Source organism: Pyxicephalus adspersus, chromosome 4, assembly GCF_032062135.1.
Source record: "Pyxicephalus adspersus chromosome 4, UCB_Pads_2.0, whole genome shotgun sequence".
NCBI lineage: Eukaryota > Metazoa > Chordata > Amphibia > Anura > Pyxicephalidae > Pyxicephalus > Pyxicephalus adspersus.
Genome location: NC_092861.1, coordinates 129,376,085 through 129,387,724, shown reverse-complemented (window position 1 = coordinate 129,387,724; position 11,640 = coordinate 129,376,085).

Sequence of the window (11,640 nt, the reverse complement as noted above, 5' to 3'; positions counted from 1 at the left end):
TATACTAAACACAACACAATACTACAACAAATAATATTTACCAACTACATTGATCAGATCATTGTAGGTATTGGCCCCTTCAAATAACTATGGCAGGAGAGATATAGTGGGACAGCAAGGACGTAAAGGCCCACTTTGAACTTTATCGACTCAAGCAGGTGATTGCAGAAAGGGACAGGCAATGTTTCTTCTACAATATCTATTATTCCTACCTGCCTCATTGCTGCTTAAGCTGACAAATTGTGGTGAGCTACGTATGTGCAGCTAAGTTGTGGTTGCCAAGTACACCAGGTATTCCCGGCTTCCCTTGCTCATGCTGGAAATGAATGAACTCCTACTCACCTGCACAGACGTTATATCATCCCAGGTGGGCAAATTAAAATAACCGGAGGTCATGTCCAGGAAGGTTGGAGATGGTGGCGCCCTGTGACTGAGCAGGGACAGGCGAGTATTGCTTAGTTCCTTTTTTGGGAGTTTGATATGCTTAAGTTGTTCTCATACCAAAAAATGCTTATAGCTTCATGTGAAAGAATTACTGCACTCAAAGCCATACCAAAACTTGCCTTGTTTTTTACGACACCTTTGAAACGTACATCAGAAGATTCACATTTTCTTCCATCATATGGAAGTGTGGATTACCTCCATTTCTTTTGGTCCCCTATCTTATTGAGATATGTTTAGATTTCAGCTTGAGACATCTCAATCATGGGCATGAGTCATGGGTGTGAGTAATCAGTAGCTTCACTGTATCCTCACTACCTGTATGAGATTACACTTTCTCTCCTGCTTTTTTCATTTGAGATAATGGAGAATTAAATCTGCCGAAGGCTACGTACACACGTGCAATAATTATCGTTAGAAAATGAACGATTAACAACCAATCAACAATTACGATTATTTTGAACAATCGTTTAGTGCATGATTCTGTTCAAATATAATCCACCAATAATGTACACACACTAGATACGAATGTGACGATTGAACAATGCAGGAAGTGACGTGTACAGGACAAAGTGTACCACAAAAACATCTACGATCACTGAACGACTGTACACACAATAGATAGCAAACCATCGTTGCCCAATCAGATCCGCTGGGACAGACGTTCATTTCTAGCGACAAACCTTGTTCATCATCGTCGTTGGCCAGTTGCTCACTGTGTTTGTTAACAATTATCGGACGATCAGTCGTTAATCGTTCAGCAATAATTATTGCACGTGTGTACTTCCACAGATGCATTGATTCTTCTAGAGGTTTCCTGGATCTGGTCCTGTGTCCTCCAGAAATCTGCCTTCATCCTGGTGCAGAGGAAACCCCGGTGCAGCCATCTTCTTTCCTCTTCTGCGGCCTTCTGCATATGTCACCTGATCTTGCACTGCGCAGGCGCAAGATGTGGCGATGTAGCCTGCTGTAAATGGGGAGAAAAGAGCACGTGTGAGAGTTTTTGTTTTTTTTCCACATTGAAGAAAAAGTTCTTTCTTCACATGCCCGAGATCAAGCATGCACAGAAGGAGCAGCCAGAAGCCTCATGGGATAAGTGGCATATGTATCCCAGAAGGCTCTGAACTCAGAAGAGGAGGAGCTTCCTTTTTAAAATAAAAAAAAAACGGTGGTTTTTACTAACTCCCCCCCCCCCCCAAAAGTTTTTAAAAATTCTGGTGATAGGTCCGTTTTAGGGATCAGGCAGGTGGTTATTGTAGAAAGGGACAGACACTGTCCATTCGGCAATAACCCATCTTACCTGCTTCATGGTGCTAGTGAAATGTAAAAAAAAACTGAGCTGCGCATGTGCAGCGTAAGCTTTGGTTGCTAGGGAAACCCTGGCTTCACTTGCATGTGCCGGGCATGAATGTACTCTAGCATGCTTGTACAGGAGTTTTCGCCATCCAGGTAGTCAAGATGGCTGGAATCATTCCTAAGAAGAAAGGAAGATGGCAGGGCCCTGCAATGGATAGGTGAGTCAAACAGCTTTAATGCCACTTTAGGGCTGCATACATGCGTTTAATTTTTGTGTTAAACCGACGGATGAATGATCCTGTTCCGTTCTACGCAGAGAGGATTTCTGTTGTGGTCGTTCCCTGAATGCCATGAATGATGCAAATTAAGGTTGACAAAGCACCAGGACCTGATTGATTACATCCACAAGTCCTCAAAGAGCTGAGCTCTGTTATTTCAAAGCCATTATTTCTACCTTTTAGAGACTCTTTAGTTACTTGCAAGGTACCAATAGATTGGCGTAAGACCAATGTGGTTCCTATCTTCAAAAAGGGAGCAAAGTCATTACCAGGTAACTACAGACCCGTTAGTTTAACGTCCATAGTTGGAAAGGTCTTATTGAGTTTGATAAAGAATCACATAGAGGAGTTTATGCTAGAAAATATTATTATAAGTGATAGTCAGCATGGCTTCAAGAAAGACAGAAGTTGTCAAACAAATTGACTCTTTTTTTATGAGGAAGTAAGGAAACAGATAGACAGTGGAATAGCAGTTGATATAGTGTACTTGGACTTTGCTAAAGCATTTGACACTGTACCCCACAGACAGTTAATATGCAAGTTAGGGTTTAGAAAAGTCAATCTGTAAATGGATAGAGAACTGGCTTAAAGACCACATCCAGAGAGTTGTAATTAAAGATTCATACTCTGAATGGTCTAAGGTTATTAGTGGTGTACCCCAGGGTTCAGTGTTGGGACCTTTACTGTTTGACATCTTTATAAATGATATAGACGTTGGGATTAAAAGTACCATTTCAGTATTTGCAGATGACACCAAACTATGCAATGGAATTAAATCCATACAGGATGTCTATAATTTACAAGCAGACCTGGATGTACTGTTTGATTGGGCAGCTAAGTCAGCTAATGACATTTAATATAGATAAATGTAAAATTATGCACTTGGGAGCTAACAACATGCATGCTTCATACTGTCTAGGGGGAATACATTTGGGGAGTCAGAAATGGATTTATTACCGGAATGCAATGCCAAGCTGCAATATCTAAAGCTATTTCTAAGTCATTTCTTGTAAGAGGAATAGACTGCAGAGATGGAGACATAATCCTGCCCCTGTACAAAGCATTGGTAAGACCACATCTGGAATATGCAGTTCAGTATTGGGCACCAGTTCACAAAAAGGACATTGTCGAATTGGAGAGAGTGCAGAGAGGGGCAACTAAACTAATAAAAGGAATGGAGGAGCTCAGCTATGGGGAGAGAATAGCTGAACTGAATCTATTCTCCCTTGAGAAGAGACGTTTAAGGGGGGATATGATCACCCTGTATAAATATATAAACGGTCCATATAGAGAACTCTCTTCCCCATTATTCACTTTGAGATCATTAAAAGGAACAAGAGAGCACTCTTTGCGTCTGGAGGAAAAGAAGTTTAAGCTCTGGATAAGGAAGGGATTCTTCACTGTAAGGTCTGTGAAAATGTGGAATCGGCTCCATCAGGAAGTAGCTTCAGCAACTACTATAGATTGCTTTAAGAAAAAGCTGGATGCTTTTCTACAAGCACATATATTAACTGGGTATTAAGGCTTTAAAGTAAAAATACCAGTGACTGTTGATCCAGGGAACATCCGATTGCCTCATTGAATCAGGAAGGAATTTTTTTCTCCTATTGAAGCAAATTGTACCAGGGTTTTTTTTTTTTTGCCTTCCTCTGGACCAACTATGTCTTATGGGGTTCTAAATCTGGGATATGTTTATTTCACTAGTGGTTGAACTTGATGGACTTATGTCTTTTTTTAACCTAACCTACTATGTAACTGTAGATGACCACTGTACACATCAGATTCTAGTCGAGCACGACTGTCTTTATCAGGCGAAAATCCTCTGACGTGTACATAAATCAGGCGGATTTCCACATTGCCAGAAATGAGTCACAAGAAAGAGTTATACCATCATGTATTACTAAAATAGATTAGTAAATTCCTGAAGTTTGCAATGTTGGGTGGAATACACAATCTCACGCATGGGTCGGGTGACGTAGGATGAAGAACCAGGAAGAAGAGGAGAAGATGGCGGCGGCCAGAATGCGCCGGCTCCGGGACGACGCAGGACCTGATGCAAGATACCCCCTGATGAATCGGACTGCCCTGCAGGATTGAAGGTAATTTTTTTTTAATTTTTTTTTATAGGCACTTTTCAGTTTAGTTTCTCTTTAACTGAGTATATACTTTCACTCTGCACAGCCTTATCTACTTACCAAACATGACTGAACTCTCTGAAGACCTGCTCTGATTCTCTCCAAGATTTATTTAGTCTTTGAATTGCTGGACAGTTAAGAAATCTCCCTAAAGAAAGGGAATGAGATTACCCTGATTTATGGATTTGGACTTATCTTTTTCTGATATTTGAGATGTTTCCCTCAGCTACAAAATCAGTTAATCTGCCATTTTACAATAGGAATTTTGCTGTGGAGGATTAGAGCAAATATCTGTATGAAAAGTCACATATTTTATTTAATAATTTTCTTATAATGAAATCCATTTGGTAAAACTTCCACAAAATGTTATTACATATATTTTTTTTATTTTTTGTCTGCAATTCAGTGCTGTAAACTGATTTGGACATAATTTGGTAGAAGTTCACAGGTTCTAGTTTAAAGCAAACCTGTAATGAGACAAATGCATGAGCTGCCATTGCTTATGAAAATGTTTGCTGTAATCCCAGTCCAACAGTTATTCTTTGTCATTGACTCAGAACCAGCAAGCAACGTGATATCTAATGTCTTCCCTAATGTACGTATCGGTTTAGGATGTGTTTAAATCAAAGGATTACAAGCATAACAAGAGACATTGTTCATTTCAACAAAACCTTTACCATAAGATTGTACTGTATGTACATTTAACACATAAATAAACATGTAAAAGCCTACCTTGTGTAGACATCTGAAAGTTTTTAGGCTGCTGCTGGATGCTGCCAACTTGTATGTTATGTCACCAGCGCAGGCAGAAACAGAGTTGCCATTCAAGTTACACTCTTTGGCAGTGTTTCTTTACCTTTTTAACTTTGGTATCTATTAAACTGACCTAAATGTCACAAATTGCTCATTGCCCAAGGAACACCTAGCAACTTCTGGGTGACCCTAAGGTTCCACAGAACCCTACTTGAGAAACACTTCTCTATAGTATTCCTGTTCACTCCTCCCCAACAGCTACAGTACATGGTCATCTATGGAAACATGAGGCAAATAAGCTGGGCCTGAACATTAAGTAATTAGACACTTCTAGAAGAGGAAATTGCAATGACATGCAAAAAATGAGGGAACTTGGGGATTTGACTTTTCCTGGAGTTCACTAGTAAATAAAATAAAAGTAGGTAAATAAAAAAACACTGTAAGTAAACATTTAACATACTTGATTTCTCAGTCCTTTTGTCCTTTTCAAGATGTATGTCAAGCCAAAAAAAAAAAATCTAGTTTTGAATAGAACGAGGAAGGATCAAAACTCCTGTAAGGCTTTTTTTAAAGCTATCCAAAGCACCATTAGGCTACGTACACAATAATTGTTGTTAGAAAATGAATTAATTACTACCGGTCAATGATTATTCACGAATATTTTGAACGATCATATTGTGCACAATTCTGTACATGCTGTAGTGATAGGATGGTTCAAATATAATCCACAAATAATATAAACACACTAGATACGATCCTTTGATGCAGGAAGTGAAATGTAAAGGAGAAAGTGTACCGCAGAACAATCCACAATCACTGAATGGCCGTACACACAATAGATAGTGAATGGTCATCCAATCCGATCTGCCGGGATTGGCCAGTCGTTCACTTTTTTTGTAACAATTATCAGACGATCGGTTGTTAGTCATTCGTTTCCAACGATAATTATTGCACATGTGTGCGGAGCCTTGGAGAGATTTACTCTTGCTACCTGTCCTGCTGACAATGGTTTCACTACACAGATAGTGAGGGAAAATCTGCAACAGCAGCACACAGACACAAAAATCTGAGAGGGATTCTAGTCTGCAGATATAAAAGCATTTCGATTTCTGTCTCTTGCGGTTAGAGATTTCCCCTAATTTTCTGTGTGGTGAAACCATTGTCAGCAGGACAGGAAGCGGGGGTAATCTCTGTAACAAAACCCTGCCCTGGACATGGGTAAAAAACAGACAGGTTCTAACTATCTCCAATCTATTCAAAACCAAAGTGAAAAGTTTTGGCTGGCTTAATGACAGAGACCTTGTAGGTGTTTTTTGGAATACAAAATTTACACCGGGCACAACCATCTTCAATATTTATTCATAGTCCAAGCAGAAAAGAGCTTTTCTTAAAGAAAGAGCTACAAACTGCTTGACCCACAGCCGAAATTACTTCATTGATTTTTAAAGATCCAGTGCTTGCACATTTGACAGGGGCAGCGGTGAGTGGTACTAGTTTGCTCAATGTTGCCCCTATTCATTTGGGCTCCATTGGGCTACTATGGTTGTGTCTCACCCAAGGAAATGAATCGGTGGTGTGAAGAAGTGGTAAGTGTACTACAACCTCACCACCAGTCCGAACATAAGAGCTAGGTTCAAATGATAATGACAATTATGTCAGTAGGGCTGCGTACACATGTCAAATCATTGTTGCCTGAGACAAACAGTTTTGCTTTCTTCTTGGTCTGACTACAGCCAGGGGAAACTTTGACTGGTTGCATTAGGGTATGCCATACAGCACTTTCATTCTTTTATTTAGGCCAGTAATTTCTCATTAAAAAGAATAGGCACTTTAAAGAGACTTTGTCATAAGTGAAAATGAATAAACCTCAAATGGCTCAGAATCAAGGCCTTGAAGTGGCAATATATTTTGTGGATAAAAAAACACTTCTTCGGAAAGCTTTTAATTTTTAAAAGGTTACTAACCTTTTAAACCTTCGCTATTTTCATGGGCATTGTTCCCTTTTAAACAGTGCTTTTATTTTATGTCAATATGTTTTAATACTCTTTTCTGGGGTACTTGCCTTTATAAATATTATGGTGTAACATTTCACCGCCATAACACTTTACACCCAAGGAACTTTGAGAGTCATTTATGATATGATGGTATAAATTCCTGGCAACGCATCCATAGAGCTCTAGTAGGAACACAAATTCTGAAAGATCAGCAAATAGGCTGCTTATGGATGTAGTAGCGTGTAATGCAATACAGGAAAATAGAAGTCCCTAGGTTAGCGCCAAGGATCAGTGTGAGCAGAGATGATGAGAAGACCAGATCTGATTAGTGGCATTGTGATACTGCATTATCATACCAACATAAAGGCCAGCTTCAAAACATAGGTTGAAAAGTACCACACACCTTTATACGTAATAGCAATGGGGCACATAAAAGCTGAAAACCTGGAACTTACATTTTTTGAAATATGTATTGTAGGGAAATTATTATTATTAATAAACAGGATTTATATAGCGCCTACATATTACGCAGCGCTTTACATTAAATAGGGGTTGCAAATGACAGACTAATACAGTGATACAGAAGGAGAGGACCCTGCCCCGAAGAGCTTACAATCTAGTAAATGGGGGAATTTACACACAATAGGAGGGGGATATGTAATGGTGGGAAGTAGTGATGGTTTCAAAAGACAGAAGATGGGTAGGCAAAATTAAAAAAGTGGGTTTTCAGTGATCTTTTAAACGAGCAAAAAGTAGGAGCAAGCCAAATCGTACAAGGAAGACCATTCCAGAGTCGGGGCAGCTCTAGAGAAGTCTTGTATCCGTGCGTGTGATGAGGTTATGAGTGAGGAAGACATTAGTAGGTCATCGGAGGAGCGGAGAAACCGGCTGGTGATGTACTTTTTTACCAGGTCACAAATGTATATAGGAAAATAACTGTGGAGGGATTTGAAGGCAAAGCACAGCAGCTTGAATTTAATTTTAAGGTGAAATGGAAGCCAATGTAGAGAACTACAAAGAGATGCAGCAGAAGAGGAGCGGAAGGAAGGATGGATGAGTCTGGCTGCAGCATTCATAATAGATTAATAGATTGAGGAGAGAGTCGGGTTAGTGGAATACCAGACAGAAGGATGTTACAGTAGTCCAGACGAGAGATCATAAGAGCATGTACAAAGAGTTTGGTGGTCTCGGGACAGGTAGGGGTGGATTTTGGAGATGTTGCGTAGATGAAAGTGACAGGACCTGGAAATGTTCTGAATATGGGGGGTAAATGAGAGTCAAAGGAGACACCAAGATAACGTGCCGAAGGGGAGGGACGAATATCAGTGTTGTTAACAGTTGGATATATGTCAGGGGGAGATTTGGAATTTGAGGGGGGATGATAATGAGTTCTGTTTCCAGGTTGAGTTTCAAAAATCGGTCAGACATCCATGATGAGATGGCTGACAGGCAGCATGAGACCTTATCCAGGACTGAGGGAGACAGGTCAGGGGTGGACAGATAGATTTGAGTGTCATCAGCATACAGATGGTACTGTAAGCCAAAGGAAGATATGAGACTACCGAGAGAGGAGCTGTACAGAGAAAAGAGAACCGGTCCAAGGACTGACCCTTGGGGAACACCAACAGGGAAGAGCGTGGGAGAGGAGGAATAACCATTGAAAGAAACTTGAAAGGAGCGGTCAGACAGATAGGAAGCAAATCAAGAGAGAACACTGATTCCAATGGAGCGCATGATTTGTATTAGAAGGAGGTGATCAACAGTGTCAAAAGCAGAAGAAAGATCAAGGACAAGGAGCAGGGAAAAGTTGCCTTGAGACTTACTGGATGTAAGTACTGGATGAGAATCTGGCCTGTGTAGGGCTCTCATCCAACCTTGTTCATGAAACTGTCCTGGCGGATCCATGAACAACTAACGATCGTAATGGAAATGAAGGGGAGAGAGTGCATCAGGGTGCCGTTCACTTGATCTCCCCCCTCCATAGAGCAGAACTGCACTGAATGTACAGCACTCGTTCATGCACCTGTCAGTCTTTTGTCATTGGAAAGGATTGTGAAAGATCCTTTTCAACGGCAAAAATCTAACTTGTGTACGCAGGTTAAGGTGGTTGACAGAAAAGCAAAGAGTCTGTTTACACTTAAGCATATAGCCATATTATTATTCACTCTAGACACAGTATTGCTAGTGCACCAATCTAGTGTAAGGTGTTTGGATAGTAAATCCTTATTCCAGTACAAGTTCAGTATGATCAAAGATCAGACATTTAGAGATACTTTTAAGTTGCTCTTTTTTATAATTGCACTGAGCAACAAGAACACTAAGAATGTGCAACTCAGGGATGCCAGAACATGCTAGGGATCATGGCATCCTTCTGGGCTGCAGGGAGTGAATGAACATCATCCTGACCTGACCAATCAAGATGGCCAAAGAGCTGACACCTGGAAGAAGATAATGGCGCTCCCAATGGAGCAAGGACAGGTGAGAGTAAATACAAAAAAATGTGAGCAGGCAGGTAAATGTATTTTATTGCAAAAGGGACATCCCCTGTCTTGACTGTATGTAACACACAATATTGCACTGTTAGCCAATAGCTTTTTACATAATAAAACTATTGTAAGTGCCTGAATTTCACTTTTTATCAAATTCTTACAATCTTTTTACAGCAATACTCAGACAAGGAAAGAGAGGAGCAGGAAAACAGAGTGAAGAGAGAGATGAGCTTTTCAGTCTGTTTCTGCTCTTTAGTTGTCTAATCAGAAAACTGGGGGTGGAAAATCAGACACCACTGTATTTCTTTGGTGTATGTAGCATCATCCACCAGGGTATACTGCGGATAACCATAAATACAAATCCTTTGCTAGGTAAAACAAATCCCATATATGTGCTTTTATTCATTTGTGTATTTAGCAGTTTTCCAGGAATTTAGCTTTAACCATTATTTATCATTACAGGGTCTACACCTAAAGGAAGCTTATATTTGTATGTCAAATTACTACACACTATTAAGCAAGAGTTCTTCACTTGTATGTGGTGCTATGATACTATGCTGAAATTCTGCTTTGGAAAATCTGATCTGTACTGCCCTTAGGAAATGCAGTTATCACCTGTATGTGTGATAACTCACACCTCTGAAAATAATACTAATAACCCTCTGAGGACATTCCTGATTACAGGAGGCCGGATTATCACAACTTTGAAGTTTCAGAGAAAATTACATCTGTTTCCTCTTGTATATGTAACCTTCCTTTGTAAACCAATTAGTGTAAGCTTGGAAAGGAAATGTAGTAGAATTTACATATAACACTCATAACAAGGAAAGGTTCCATGTATTACTATTTTCCATTCTCCAGTTCCCTTTTTTTTTTCATAAAAATATTATAGGACTTGTATGCAGTAGATATATAAAAAAAAAACTTTAGTTTAAAAATATTACGTATATGATTGCTATATGAAAGGTATTTAGTCATTTTAAGTTGACAAACGAAAAGCTAAATGTAAAATGTGAATACATAAATGGACATTAATATGCCAACAAAATGACTGTAACTATGCTAACTAAATAAATATTTGGATAGGGAACACCCACAAGGCAACATTTTGTCTTAGGACCTCCCTATGAGTTCTGTTTCTTCAATCAATGCAGCTTACTTCAAAACAGTGGTCGCCAATCGGTGGTCCATGTGAAAATTTTGGTGGTCTGTGGCTCTAGACGGTGCTCCCCTCAGTGGGGTAAGGAGAACCCCCCCGGGCACATCGGCCATAGCCGCAGACAATGTCTCCCGTAGGCTCAGGGTGGTGGGCGGGTTGTGTCTCGGAACAAAAAAGGTTGGCAACCACTGGTCTGTGACATACCAATGGGCACATTACCTAGGTCTCCTGCATATGACAAAAGGCTACATAGCAGCTAGTGTATATTTATGAAGTGCTAATTGGGACATTGGAGAAAACACAGCTCAGAGCCAAAGAAAATGCTTCCAGGCTTTCCTCCTGAATCTGGAAGGAGTGCCTCTTAATTGTTGTAGTGTCCTATGTTTGCCACACTAATATTCTCTTTCCATTGTCCAGTGCCCCAGGCCACGGATACACCTCAGCTTGTACAATAGGATATTTGATACAGAGTAAAAAAGTATCATCATATGTCATTGCCTGCTTGTGTGTTCGGTTGAATGATTAACTCAAGTATCCCACCTTCTCCTAAGAAATAATTTCTTCTAAAAAGCTATAGATAGTGCAAAGCAACTTTTCTCAGTAAACCACTGAAAGTCCCAAAGCTAACAGCTTTATCTTCAAAACAGAAAAAGGTAAGAAAAGGAAATTAAGTTTGTTAAAATCCTTGAAACATCTAAAAGGGAATTGCTTGTTTTCCAACGAGAATAGAGTTAAACTTCAAAGGAAGAAAAAAGATGAAAGCAGTGTATTGTGAACGAATATGTAATAGTTTATAATACACAGTGCTTTACCAAACAAAATATTAACCATTACGGGTTTAGATTTACTTAACATTTCAATGTGAATTGTTACCATACACAGTATAATCTGAGTTTTTTTCAAATCTAGGAGTGATGAACAAAGGGATAGGATAACCACTGAGCTCCCAGTACTGCGCTCCTGATTCTCACCAGATCCAGGTGTGGACCCAGACGTGGACCAGGTGGCCAAGGCTCCCCCAACTCTTCCTTTCCAGGCTCTGGGACCATAGCCCTGGCTTTTCATAGTTCTTTTATTTGTCTGGCAGAACTACCA